Below are 15,297 nucleotides of genomic sequence, written 5' to 3' on the forward strand. Positions count from 1 at the left end.
GGGTTGCATAGTGAACAGGGTTCACCGCTCATCTTCTACGATGGTGACAGGGGCAGTAAATGCCTCGTTTGACCTCTGACTTGTAGCAAGGTGGTCGAGACACGTATCTAGGTGGATCGAGACCTGGGTCTTGCGCTAGCGCATGTGGGATGCGCTGGAGCGGTGGGACTGTGGTAGAAATAGGGGAGGACACCTGGCGAGTGAAAGGAGCTTGCTATCCTGGCGTCCTTGTCGGAGGACTTTATTATCTTCCCGACAAGGAGGTCTTGCCACGGGCCTGAACATCTTCCCAGCAAGGAGGGCTTGTGATACGTCCAAATCGTATCTATAATTTCTACTTGTTCCATGATCTTTTCGGTGACATTGTTATATGTTTTGCTACAATTTTATATCATTTTACACATATTTGGACTATCCTACTAACTTAGTACACCTAGTGCCAGTTCCTTTCTGCTGATGTCTTTTTTGCAAGGGCTTTTACGAAATTTTCCGAAGCCCGAAAAATCCCGAGAGAAATATATAAAAATTAGCGCACCGGAAGCTTCTAGACCACCGAAGATGGGCAGAGGGGGTGAGGAGCCTCCCAGGTGACCTGTGGGTGCAGCCCACCCCTAGGCCTCGTCGGGAGGCCGCCTGGGTGGATCCCACGCCCTCTAGTGCCCTCCTTTGGCCTATATTTACTCCTCTGTGAGAAAACCCTTCCATGAGATCCAGAATCGCGAATTTCTGCATCGTTCCGCCGCAGCAGCGCTTCCGAGATCGGGAGCGTCAGGAGACCTCTTCCAGGCACCCTGTCGGAGGGAGGATTGACCTCCGGGTGCTTCTCCACCGCCATGGATCTTCTCGGACATGCCGTGAGTAGTCCTCCTTGGACCACGAGTCCATGACCAGTAGCTACGTGATGTCTTCTCTCGAATCTTGTGCTTCCATGATTAGCCCTTGTGAGCTGCCCTACATGATCAAGGCATCTATGTAATTCTCTTGCTATTGCTATGCTCGGTTTGTTGGGATCCGATGGACTATGAGATTATACTTAGATTATTATGAGTTATATATTAGATTATCCTTTTATATTATGTTCCTTAGTGATTCATGCATGTTATCTATTGCTATTTATTGCTTTGGCCGAGTAGTAGATTGTAACTCCAAGAGGGAGCGTTATGCATGATTGTGGGTTCATGCCCCTCAATGTCTAGCTTGAGAGACAGGATCATGAGACTAGGGGATGTGTTGTTGCCACCAGGGAGAAAACAATGGTACTTGTGACCACGTTTGCAAGGATTGTTTACCTTACGCATAGTTCGTTAATGCAGTTGTTCATTGCTTTGAGTTTACACTTTGGGTGGGGCTCGCAACTTAATACCGGTGAAATGTTCTGGATAGATATCTCAAGGTGGATGATTAGTAAGTAGATGCTGATGAACAAATGATCTACTTGTCTTGGCGTACTGCCCATTACTATTGAACCTCTAACTATCAAGTAGCATAATTAGCATTGCGGTGCGTTAATAATTATGTCAATTGCTCAACTTTGATTTTTTTACCCAACCATAGTTGTTTATCATCTTTTGGGAGAGAGACATCACTAGTGAACATCATGTGACTCCGGTCCATATCACCATCATTGTTTACACCTCCCTCATTTACTGCTTTCATTTACTTTTCCGTTGCAATCAGTATCACTTTTCCCGCTTGTGTTTTGATCCTTTGTAAACTACAAGGCCGGAGAGATTGACAACCTCTCTGTACTCGTTGGGAGCAAAGTTATTTGTGTGTGTGTGCAGGTCCACGTCTTCCGCTAATGCGAGGGTGGGAGACACCTACTTGTTGATCCTAGGAGTCCTCCTGGTTCGATAAACCTTGCAGTCTTCGTGTGAGGGGAAACTTGATGCTGACTACATCTCAACCTTCCACTTGGGGTAACCAACAGGGTGCGAGAAGTATATACATCATCTCGTCATCAGCTTGTCGGGGCCTTGCCAGTCTTTGCGAGTCTTCCCGGCAAGGAGGGCTCGCGAGGTTCTTGCAAATCTTTGGGAGTCTTCCCGGCAAGGAGGGCTTACCGGGGCCTTGCGAATCTTCCCGGCAAGGAGGGCTTGCCGGGGCCCTTTATCTGGAACTCTTGTACTCTACACCCTCGAAGAGGGGCGTGGCCTCAGTGGGTCTTGGTTTTTCTTCCTCGCAATCGTCCTCATGTGCTGCCGCCAGGGGCGTAGCCGGTGCACATGCACAAGTGTGGGGCACAAGGGACCCCATTCTCTAGTGCACCGACATTCTCCCAATCCATTCCAAATGAGATAACACAACCTCTCAGCATGTATTCGAGAATTTGGTTGACTCTTTCGACCTGACCACTTGACTGAGGATGGAAAGAAGTGCTAAAAGAGAGATGGGTTCCCATAGCATTCTGGAAACTTTCCCAAAAGCGAGAGGTAAAAATACTTTCATGGTTTGAATTGATTTCGAATGGAACACCATGCATGGACACTATTCGAGAGATATACAACTCAGCCAAATGACTAGCAGTGATACTCTCTCGGACAGGAAGGAAATTAGCCACTTTGGAAAGGCGATCAACAACCAGAAAGATAGCATTATTCCCTTTCTTGGTCCTGGGAAATCCAGTGATGAAATCCATTTCAACTTTATCCTATTTACACTCACGGATAGCTAAAGGCCGATGGGTGCCAGGAGGCCTTCGATGCTCTGCCTTGATACAACGACAAATGTCGCAGTTAGCAATGAACTCAATGATTTGTCTCTTCATTCTAGTCCACAAGAACTTTTGGTTTAGGTCCTGATACATCTTGGTGCTGTCAGGGTGGATTATGAGAGGAGATTCATGATCCCCTTAAGGATCAACTCTCGAAGTTGTTGCTTCTTAGGAACTACCAAACGGTTCCAAAAATATACCACACCTCACTATAGGAATCTGAGAATTTGCCGTCTGCCATGGCTGACGGCAAAGGGGGTAACCATGGACGGAAAGGCTTTGCCCTCCGTCAGCAGACGGCAAAAAAATATCCGGTGAAGAGGTTCTTTGTCGTCTGCTTTTGTAAGGCGGACGGCAAAGAATCTTTGCCATGAGGTGGCAGACGGCAAATTAAATGGGACGGCAGATCCAGAGACGGTACCGTTAAGTGTTAACGGCAGGCCTCCCCTCTTTGCCGTCTGTCCCCCCACTTTGCCATGAGAGGTTGATGGCAAAGGGGGGACCCAGCCTCTCTCTCTCTCTCTCCTCTTTGTCGTCTGCCCCCCCCCCCTTTTGCCATGAGGGGGCTGATGGCAAAGGGGGGACCCAGCCCCTCTCTCTCCCCTCTTTGCCGTTTGCCCTCACCCCTTTGCCATGCGGGGGCTGACGGAAAAGAGGGGACCCAACCCCTCTCTCTCTCCCCTCTTTGCCGTCTGCCCTCACCCCTTTGCCATGAGGGGGCTGACGGCAAAGGCTAAAAACAGCCCCTTTTTATTTTATTTCCTATTATATCCAACACCTTTCACAATAATCAGAATATATATATATATATATATATATTTGACAAAAATAAATTTGTTTCCGTACTCATAACCATATTAAAATAACTTTCATCCAAAGTACATATATATTATGCAAGTTGCATCTGTACTAAACCATATATTACACCAGTTTCATCCATGCATACAAAGTTTCATTATATCCATATACTACAATAATTTCAATACAAGCTTCCGTGAATCCATGGTACAAGAAATCATATTCAAGCATTCCATCAATATAATCCAAGCTTCTCGTGAAGTGAATATAATCTACAAAATGACAAATAAGAAAGTTAGAAGAAGAATACTAGATGAAGAAGTATATATAGGTTATTTCGGAGAGAACTTAGCTAAGTATAGGTCATTTAATAGCTAATCTAGGTGGAATAGGTCATCTTGGAGCTACATAGCCTGATTATGTCATTTAGGAGAGAACTTAGCTAAGTGTAGGTCATTCTAGAGCTAACTTGGATAAAACATGTCATTTTGTAGCCAACTAGGATTATTAATCCATTTTGACCTTATTATGTCATTTTGGAGCTAAATTAGTCATTTTAATGAGCTAACGAAGGTTCTTATGAAGTTTTTACCTAACTATGCTAATTATGTCATTTTGGAGGATAATTAGCTAAGTATGTCTTTGTTGGGGAAAATAACCTACGTAGAAGAAGAAAGAGAAGAAGCAAGAAGACAAGAAGCAAGGAGAAGAAAAAGAAGAAGGAGGAGGAGGAGGGGGAAGAGGAGAAGGAGAAGGAATAGGAGAAGAAGAAGAAAAGAAGAAGGACAAGAAGAAGGAGAAGAAGGAGAAGGAGCTTCTCTCCTCCTTCTCCTTCTTCTCCTTCTTCTTCCGCCTTCGCTTTCTCCTTCTTCTTCTCTTCTTCTTCTTCTTCCTTCTTTTCATTTTTCCTCTTTCTTCTCCTCTTATCCCCTTCTTCGGGCTAAATTAGCTAATTATGCCTTTTATGAGCTAATTATGTCATTTTGAGGATAATTAGCTAAGTATAGGTCATGTTTTATTAAATAAACCATTTTGGACCTAACTAAGCTAATTATGTCATTTAGGTGGAAGCCTAGCTAACTATAGTTCATTTCGGAGCTAACTTGGGTAAAATACGTCATTCCGGAGAAAACTATGCTTATTAAGCCATTTTGGATCTAGCTAAGCTAATTATAGGCCATTTAATACCTAAGTTAGGGGGAATAGGTCATCTTGGAGCTACGTAAGCCTTATTAAGTCCTTTAGGAGAGAACTTAGCTAACTATAGGTCATTTTTTACTTAATAGGTCATTTTGGAGCTAACTAAGCTAATTATGTCATTTAGGTGGAAACCAAGCTAACTATATGTCGTTTTGGAGCTAACTTGGGTTAAATATGTCATTTTGGAGCTAACTATGCTTATTAAGCCATATTGGAGCTAAATTGGCTAATTATATCATTTAGGTGGAAGCCAAGCTAAGTATATAATATTCATGAGCTAACCAAGGTTCTTATGCCATTTTGAGCTTATTATTTAATTTTCGAGCTAAATTGGTCATTTTAATGAGCTAACCAAGGTTCTTATGATGTTTTCACCTAACTAAGCTAAATATGTCATTTTGTAGGATAATTAGGCAATTTAGTTTTTGTTGGATGAGTCTAAGCTACGTAGAAGAAGAGAAAGAGAAGAAGGAAGAAGAGAAGAAGAAGGAGAAGTAAAAGAAGAAGAAGGAGGAGGAGGAGAAGGAGGAGGAGAAGGAGAAGGAAGTGGAGAAGAAGAAGATAAGAAGAAGGACAAGAAGAAGGAGAAGGAGCTTCTCTCCTCATTCTCCTTCTTCTCCTTCTTCTTCCTCCTTCTCCTTCTCCTTCTTCTTCTCTTTTCCTTCTCTTCTTCTTCTCCTTCCTTCTTTTCATTTTTCCTCTTTCTTCTCCTCTTTTCCCCTTCTTAGGGCTAAATTAGCTAATTATGCCTTTTTGGAGCTAATTATGTCATTTTGGAAGATAATTAGCTAAGTATATGTCATTTTTATTAAGTAGACCATTTTGGAGCTAACTAAGCTAATTATGTCATTTAGGTGGAAGCCTAGCTAACTATAGGTCATTTCAGAGCTAACTTGGGTAAAATATGTCATTTCGGAGCAAACTATGCTTATTAAGCCATTTTGGATCTAGCTAAGCTAATTATAGGCCATTTCATACCAAATTTAGGGGGAAAAGGTCATCTTGGAGCTAAGTTAGCCTTATTATGTCATTTAGGAGAGAACTTAGCTAACTATAGGTAATTTTTTGTTAAAAAGGTCATTTTGGAGGTAGCTAATCTAATTATGTCATTTTGGTGGAAGCCAAGCTAGCTATATGTCGTTTTGGAGCTAACTTGGGTTAAGTATGTCATTTTGGAGCTAACTATGCTTATTAAGCCATATTGGAGCTAAATTGGCTAATTATATCATTTAGGTGGAAGCCAAACTAAGTATATAATATTCGTGAGCTAACCAAGGTTTTTATGCAATTTTGCGCTTATTATTTCATTTTTGAGCTAAATTGGTCATTTTAATGAGCTAACCAAGGTTCTTATGATGTTTTCACCTAATTAAGCTAAATATGTCATTTTGTAGGATAATTAGCCAATTTAGTCTTTGTTGGATGAGTCTAAGCTACGTAGAAGAAGAGAAAGAGAAGAAGCAAGAAGAGAAGAAGAAGGAGAAGTAAAAGAAGAAGGAGGAGGAGAAGGAGGAGGAGGAGAAGGAGAAGGAAGAGGAGAAGAAGAAGAAAAGAAGAAGGACAAGCAGAAGGAGAAGAAGGAGAAGGAGCTTCTCTCCTCCTTCTCCTTCTTCTCCTTCTTCTTCCTCCATCTCCTTCTCCTTCTTCTACTCTTCTTCTTCTTCTTCCTTCTTTTTATTATTCCTCCCTGTTCTCCTCTTGTCCCCTTCTTCGGGCTAAATTAGATAATTATTCCTTTTTGGAGCTAATTATGTCATTTTGAGGATAATTAGCTAAGTATATGTAATTGTTATTAAATAGACCATTTTGGAGCTAACTAAGCTAATTATGTCATTTAGGTGGAAGTCTAGCTAACTATACGTCATTTCGGATCTAACTTGGGTAAAATATTTCATTCCGGAGCAAACTAAGCTTATTAAGCCATTTTGGATCTAGCTAAGCTAATTATAGGTCATTTAATACCTAGGTAGGGGGAATAGGTCATCTTCGAGCTAACTTCGCCTTATTATGTCATTTAGGAGAGAACTTAGCTAACTATAGGTCATTTTTTATTAAATAGGTCATTTTGGAGCTAACGAAGCTAATTATGTCATTTAGGTGGAAGCCAAGCTAACTATATGTCGTTTTGGAGATAACTTGGGTTAAGTATGTCATTTTGGAGCTAACTATGCTTATTAAGCCATATTGGAGCTAAATTGGCTAATTATATCATTTAAGTGGAAGCCAAGCTAAGTATGTAATATTCATGAGCTAACCAAGGTTTTTATGCCATTTTGAGCTTATTATTTCATTTTCGAGCTAAATTGGTCATTTTAATGAGCTAACCAAGGTTCTTATGAATTTTTCACCTAACTAAGTTAAATATGTCATTTTGTAGGATAATTAGCCAATTTAGTCTTTGTTGGATGAGTCTAAGCTACGTAGCTGAAGAGAAAGAGAATAAGCAACAAGAGAAGAAGAAGGAGAAGTAAAAGAAGAAGGAGGAGGAGGAGAAGGAGGAGGAGAAGGAGAAGGAAGAGGAGAAGAAGAAGAAAAGAAGAAGGACAAGAATAAGGAGAAGAAGGAGAAGAGCTTTTCTCCTCCTTCTCCTCTTCTCCTTCTTCTTCCTCCTTCTCCTTCTCCTTCTTCTTCTCTTCTCCTTCTCTTCTTCTTCTTCTTCCTTCTTTTCAGTTTTTCTCTTTCTTCACCTCTTGTCCCATTCTTGGGGCCAAATTAGCTAATTATGCCTTTTTGGAGCTAATTATGTTATTTTGGAGGATAATTAGCTAAGTATATGCCATTTTTAATAAATAGACCATTTTGGAGCTAACTAAGCTAATTATGTCATTTAGGTGGAAGCCTAGCTAACTATATGTCGTTTTGGAGCTAACTTGGGTAAAATATGTCATTCTGGAGCAAACTATGCTTATTAAGCCATGTTGGATCTAGCAAAACTAATTATAGGCCATTTAATACCTAAGTTAGGGGGAATAGGTCATCTTGGAGCTACGTAAGCCTTATTATGTCATTTAGGAGAGAACTTAGCTAACTATAGGTCATTTTTTAGTAAAAAGGTCATTTTGGAGCTAACTAAGCTAATTATGTCATTTAGATGGAAGCCAAGCTAACTATATGTTGTTTTGGAGCTAACTTGGGTTAACTATGTCATTTTGGAGCTAACTATGCTTATTAAGCCATATTGGACCATTATGCGGTTGTTCAGCAAAACATTAGAAATAACATACCATTATCGTCATGACGGCAGTGAAGCACGGTGGCTCTGGCTTGTTTATCCTGGAGAAGGCTGCCTTGGAGAAGGCTCCACTGTAGAAGGGTCGTGCGATGCATTTCGGGAGATATTCTGCACCAAACTCTTAAGATCACTACACTGAAATGAAACTCACCGTCCTCGCCATGTTAATGACTGGCATCGCCGGAGGAACTTGGCCGGTCTTCTCGCACATAGACTGTACATTTGGTTTGGACAAGTCAAACTTTTTAGTTATTAATGAAACGGACATTAAAATGCAAGATTTGAAATAATATGAAGAAGAAACTTACCACGAAGAGCTCATATATGGCCCTGTTAGACGCATCATTCTGTGCCCTCTCTGCCTCCACCAATGCAGTCGTCCTCTCCTCTAGCTCCCTCATCTCCTTATCCTTCTCCGCCATAACCGCCTGCATTGCCTCTCTCTCTTTAAGAATAGCAGGCTGCAACACAACTCATTATTAGCATTGTAATCATATTTTTTCCAATGCACAACATAATGCAGAAAGATAGTTGAGTCCATTAAACTAACCTCGACTGCGAGCTCGACTGGCCGTGGACGAGGTGTTATCTCAGGACAGGAGCTCGTTTGGCGTGCCTTTATCTGGCGGAGAGTGCTAGGACAACGTATAAGGCCGTCTCCAATGGCGATCGAGCCATGGGGCCTCAAGTTGCCACCTATCATCACCATCTCTAGATCAATAGGCCGCTCGCTCGGGTTAAAGTCCTCCCCTTTCCTCGCCTTCCCGTGATCTCTGTACTTCACGAGCTTTTGGTGGGAGGAGATGTTGGTGAAGTTTTCTGGATGCGCGAGGTCAGACTCAGAGAATGCCTTGACCTTCTTGTACGAGGCAGTATGGGCCATCGCATACACGTCGTACATTTGTGGCACCTCCGTCTTATTGTGACACGCCTAAAAGAGAGAGTGAGGAAAATTGTATTAGTAAAGGGCTCAAGATAGCAATAAGAATGAATTGCATGAGCCATGAAGAAAACCACATACCGAGTTCTCGCCAAATTGGATTAAGTTGACGCTCCCTTGATGGTGTGTCTCACCAACCATTTTGCCATGCCTCTCCTTGGCGTTGTTGTCGCTGGCCTCCCATGTTTCGGAGCACCACTGATCCACCAAGGAGTCCCAACAATCCATCTTATCCACACACCATCTCGAGGGCACCTAAGTTAATATAGAGAAATTTGAGCGCGTAAGAACCAAATCAAGGAAACTAACTACAAAGCCTTAATAATATGTAATTACCTTCATGTAATGCTCCTTCTCCATCCTAGGATCGCGGCACTTCGCCTAGTCCTTCCTAATACGCCGCGAGGCATAGTAGTCTCGAACAGCCTGCACCCGAGCCTGGTGCCGAAAGTTTTGAAGTAGGCGGCGACATTCGGTTTCGATAACCTTTGCCGCGTCCTCCTCGTATCCCTCCTCACAACTGTAGTAGGTCTGCAAACGATACAACACCGATTAGTACAATAACTAGCGATGGTTGATTTATAATTGTGTGAAGGAGAAATTACTCAGAACTGTCGGATCACCATGTCGGCCCTGGTGTGGCACAAAACACAGTCGATCTCCACCTCTGGCGGTGCCGGGGCACCCAAGTAGTGCTCCCAGGTCATTCCTACCTCTCGCTCCCGACCGGGCAACCTAACAAACCCTGGGAAGTTTTGACGGCAAAGCACACCAAGGACGTTGTTGGGCTTGCGTATACCCTTGGCAACAATCCAACCCGTGCAGTATGACAAATTTAAGCCAAAATATTAGATATTTGAGAAAATGTGAAGGAAAAAGGTTAAATAAGAGTAAATTAACTTACTTGTCCCATTTGGCTTAATCGACCACTTCTGCTCGTGGGTCGCCGACACGAGCGGGAGCCCCGAACTACCACGCTGGTAGACGGTAGCCCCCTCACCCAGCTCCTCGTCGCTATCAACATGGCCACTTGGCTCAGCCCAGGTATCCCACTGGATCTCCGGAGTCGCCTGGAACAAATCCTCTGGGACACGAGTCTCGTGGGTCGAAGGCTCGTCGACCTGAGGCTCATCGAGCCGAGGCTCGTGAACTGGAGACCGTGTAGCCTCCACCTTAGACGAATCCACCCTAGAAGTCTTGTGCTCAGGTGAATCAGCTTGGGGTGGTGGCGGAGACCGTGTAGCCTCCACCTCAGAAGGCGTGACAGCCACCGCCCTACCTCTCCCGCGGCCACGTGTACCTTTAGTACAACATAAATACCAACATGAGTAATAAAATGTATATAAATACCAACGTGCATACAACATGAGTACAACATAAATACCAACATGAATACAACGTGTACCTTTAGTACCTCTCGGCTTCGCGGGGGGTCGACCTCTTCTCACGGGGGGCGCTCCTTGCAGAGTAGAGAGCAACGCTCTCCGAAGAGGTCAGGCGGGAATGGAAGTACTCATCCCACGACCCGCCGACGAAGAAGGAGCCGCGGAGTGCTTTCGACCCTTTCCCACCATCTTTCAACACCTGTCATGAAAAAGAGTAAATGAAATTAGTACAACATAAATAACAATAGGAGTAATAAAATGTATACAATTTAAGTGTACTAGCTTACTGCCCGTGCGTTGCCATGGAGCAACGAAACACATTGTTATTAAATAATTGTTTTAATTTAGAAGTGTCTTTCAAACATGACATCATGTGATTTTGATATCTATAATAACAAATTCATTCTCTATACGTTTATTTCCTCATGCTTCTTCCTGCATAGGCAATTGTCGTGTCTCTTCAACCACTCTCTCCTCGTAAGAAGATAAAGCGATATTTTTCTCATTGCCATTTCTTTCTCTTCACCTTTTTCTTGCCATGGTGTGTAAGCCCTCTTTTCAAAATCTTCTATTATATAGTATACAACCCAAAAAGCATATGATTCGATCACCTCCAAGTTTCAACATGACACTAAGAGCCAACATTCCTGGTTAACAGAAAGCTATGACAACAAACTACGATCACACGGAATATATAAGTGTGTGTATATTCTTCAGGTTCTCAAGATCTAACACCGGAAATGTACATAATAACATTTCACTGAAAGTTTCTTGTGATATGCACGTTCGATCTTCGGGTTCCTTTTCTCCTATCCAATCTATCAAAAAAAGTAGCTCCCACGCAAATGGGGCTTGGATCGGCGAAGCAGCGAGAGAGGAAGTACTCGTCAAGCTCGATAACGATCGAGAACCAGCTTGATACTTGACTGGCGGTGGTAGGCTGTGAGAAGACGTGATGCAGTCTAGCTCACTCACTGCAGGAAGTAGTTCTACACACATCAATATTCAAACACAAAAATTGAAATATGACACACTATTCAAAAAAAGCGCAATGTGCACGCAACATGAGATTATTTTATTCATGCACTTGTCATGCGCACAACAGGTGCGCATTTGAATTTGAAAATGAAGTAATCATTATTGGATATGCATATATAGACTTTTCATGCATAAATTGAATCCTACATGCACCTGCAATCATGAATCAAACCTGCACATGTGAAATACCTCTATATTGGTGACGATTGTTTTTTTCCATTTTGGTAGCCATCTGCAATCATGCATCAACTCTCCAAATCATATCATGATCTAAATTGTCCCAATTTGGAAGTCTGCACATTATAACAAGCATCAATTTCAAGGTTAGGGAAACGCTAATATGATTCACTTTTTACAATGCATTTTCACCCATAAGATGGCAAAAGAAATTGGATTTGACACTATAGTGATCATCTGCAGATTTTGAATTATTCCTTTTAAAACTTGTGAAAAAAAGATGCTCATATATTGGCATATATTGAAAATCAGTGAAAAGATGCTAAATTATTGCCATATTGTTTTATTGAAGTCAGATTACTGAAGATTCTGTTCTTGGCAAGAACATATTTATTTACCATTGTGCAGCACCGCATAAACTATCAATCACAGATATATCAACAACATGGTTTCCACTTTTAGAGATTCTCAAAAGCCAATTCAAACTGATTAGTACAGGTGGAGGCCTCTCCTATTTTCTTCAATTCATCTTACCTCTTTTTTTTAATCTTCTTTCAACATCTGAGATATATTATTGAAACAAAGTACATACCTCACTGGATTATGTTTGTCTCTAATATAGTTACCCTGGAACAATTGGAAGTATTGAACTGATGGGAAAGAAGCCAAGCCTGCAAGTCAACAAGGAATATGAAGTTAACTCTGAGGTGCTGCTATCGCCATCTGTGTGACCTCGTCGGTTCTCCAATCCATCTGCCACGCTCTTCTCAAATGTCTGCTCCCTGCGGCCTATCCATCACAACCATAATACTATCCCAAGGGGGTAGCGACGTGGGAACGACGCCGTCACCCGACTCGCCTTGGAGTCTTAGGATTTCGCCCGATGGCCATGGTCCGAAGGTGCTGGGCGAGGAGAGGGTCCACAACGACCACCAAGGTGGAAAACGACATCCACATACGACGTGTCGTCTAGGCTTTCACTCAGAGCCACCTCGCCGAGCAACCCCATGCAATCGGACTAAGGACGGCACAGTGAAAGGTAGATGCTTGGGACCTCCCTGAAGTATATGCTTCTGAACAGTACATAAGATCTGAAAGATTGACAAGTATTTCCTATCAGCATTTTCAAAATGGGAAAATGACAAGACAAGTACCCAGATTAAATGCTGCCAAGTAACCAAAACTCAAGAGCAGGTGCTTGGTTTGCCAATCTAGCATGGAAAAAGATAATTGGCCCTAATACGATAATTGGGTACAGACCTGCGTGAGCACCATCTCGCCGGACTCGCGGGGGGCGGCAGCGGGGCTCTCTCTCTCTGCGGCACAGCGAGCGGTTAGCGCTAGGGCTCGAGGGGAACTGAACTTGGGGAAGACGCGGAGGGTGGTGGTGCGGCAAAGTAACGGAAAACAAGCATAAATAAATGCCATCCACAACTGGAGTACAGATGAAATTAAAAAAGAATAGGAAAGTAAATGTCACCTCTTAAGACTAAACTGTTAAAGGTAATGAAGATCAGGTACATCAGATGACTCCTACATAAATGATAGAAAAATGGTTCTGAAATACTAACTTGTTAGTGCCTTACATGTAAAAAAAGCGCATTTAGAGCATAAAACATCAAATCAAATAATCAAACACTTCAAAAGCTGACAAAGGTCTACATTTGGGCATGACAAAGATTGATCATAACATCCAGGGTGTATTAGTATAAGGTCAGATACGAATCATCACTAAATATATTTACCACAAACAAGAAACGTGGTTTTCCAATGTAAGAATAACACTGAAATTGCTCTGATTAATATTAATGAGTGTACCTCATCTGGCTCCCTAACATTCTCCTCGAAGTTCTTCTCATATTGTTACGAAGATGTGCCTTTGGTTCCTTCCTCTTGGATCAGTGGTATGCATGCACGGTGCCATTTCTTCTCGGAGGTCTACCAGGAATAGACCCTGGCTTGAACCTTGACGCATCATGCCTCGCAAGCTCCGGCGGCACGGGACTATTGCTCTGCACAAGCATCTGCTTAAGTTCATAGAAAATGTCAGTGTCCTCCATGGTCAAAAACGATGTCAAGAGCCCCTTCTTCCGGGCACGTCCGGTCCTCCCGATACGATGCGTGTACAGATCGATCGAGCTGGGCATCTCGTAGTTGATCACGTGAGCGACCTCCGGGACGTCAATGCCGCGGGCGGCCAGGTCGGTGGCCACGAGCGCGTTGAACCTGCCGTTCCTGAACCCGTCGAGGCTGGCCTTCCTCTCGTCCTGCGACTTCCCCCCGTGCAGTGCTGTCACCCTGCTCAACCCCGCGTATTCCAAATCATTAGTCAGCTTCTCCACGGAGTTCTTCGTGTTGCAGAACACAATGGCCGTCCTTCTGTCCTTGCCGAGGTCAGTGAGGATCCTCGTCAGCCATGGCATCTTCTCTTGCACCTTCACCATGACCACGTTCTGGGCGAGGAGGTCCGCCGCCTTGCCGGCGAAGCCGACCGTGACGGCCACCGGGTTTCGGAGGTTCTTCCTGGCGAGCCGCTCCATGGCCGGCGGCATGGTGGTGCTGAACATGTGGGTCATCATGTATGTCCTCGCCTCGTCCAGCTCCTCGTCCGTGTTCTCCGGTTTCAGGTGGCTCGGCGGCATCTCGTCGAGCACGCCGATGACCTGCGGCTCGAACCCCATGTCGATCATCCTGTCGGCCTCGTCGAGCACCACGTAGTTGCACCGATTGAGTATGGCGTACCTGCTCTCCAGGCAGTCGAGGAGCCTGTCCGGCGTCGCGACGATGACCTCGCACCCCCGCTCGAGCATGCTCGCCTGCTTCTGGATCGTCGACTGGTCGTCCGCCTTGCCACCCACGATGGACACGACCCTGATGCCTAGGCATGCCGCGAGCTTCACCGTCTCCCTCTCGATCTGCTGCGCCAGCTCCCGTGTCGGCGCCAAGACGAGCGCGTACGGGCCCTCGTCCGCCTCGCTATGGCTGGTCGGGGGTGGCATGCCGGTGATGTAGGCCAGCATGGGGAGCACGAAGGCGGCGGTCTTGCCAGAGCCGGTTTGGGCGATGCCGATGACGTCGCGCCGCTGGAGGCCGAGCGGCACGGCGGCCATCTAGATCGGCGTGGGCTTTCTGTATCCGGCCCTGTCGACATTCCGGAGCAACTCGGCGCCGAGCCTGCTCTTTGCCCAACTCCTCATGGGCTGGGGCACGCGGGAGCCCCCTGTAGGACATGCCGAAGTCCTTGCGCAGGATCCGCTGGTCGCGCTCCGTCATCTCGTCGGCGCGCTTGTCCGTCCAGTGCATGTCCACGCGCATGTCCAGGGCGTCGTACATCGCCGCGGCGCCGGCACCGTAGTCCTTCTGGAGCGCGGCCGCCGCGACCTTCTTCTGCTCGCGCCGGTCGATGCCGGCGAGGAAGCCGCGGTCGTAGAGCAGCAGCACGCCGTGCGCTGGCTGGTTGTTGGCGGCGTCGACGCGGCTGGTGTCGTCCGTGCTCACCCAGTCGAAGCGGAACCTATCCCACGGCTTGGCGACCACGATGGGTCCGGCGTCCCTATCGAGGCCAACGTGAGAGGGGGGCATGGCGGATGGGCAAGGGAGTTGGGGGAGATGGGGACGTGGGAGGTGCGTGAGTGGGTTGTTGGATGAATCTCGTACGTGGATTGAGATATAATTAGGGCATTTTTTTAGTGAACCAGTTTTTTCTTTATTTAATCGCCTGGTTTATGAAGGGATGGAAAAAATCGGTGGAAGTGCCAGCGACAGGAGGTGGAGGTGGGGAGCTAACGAGAGGTCGAACCATCCCGCTGGTTGA

At 44.9% G+C, this 15,297-nt stretch overlaps 1 pseudogene; it reads right to left on the reverse strand.

Moving 5' to 3' along the window:
- Positions 1-13,381: 13,381 nt before the first annotated feature.
- LOC123426221 lies at positions 13,382-15,065 on the reverse strand (annotated as a pseudogene).
- Positions 15,066-15,297: the final 232 nt, after the last annotated feature.

Source organism: Hordeum vulgare, chromosome 2H, assembly GCF_904849725.1.
Source record: "Hordeum vulgare subsp. vulgare chromosome 2H, MorexV3_pseudomolecules_assembly, whole genome shotgun sequence".
In the NCBI taxonomy this organism is placed as follows: domain Eukaryota; kingdom Viridiplantae; phylum Streptophyta; class Magnoliopsida; order Poales; family Poaceae; genus Hordeum; species Hordeum vulgare.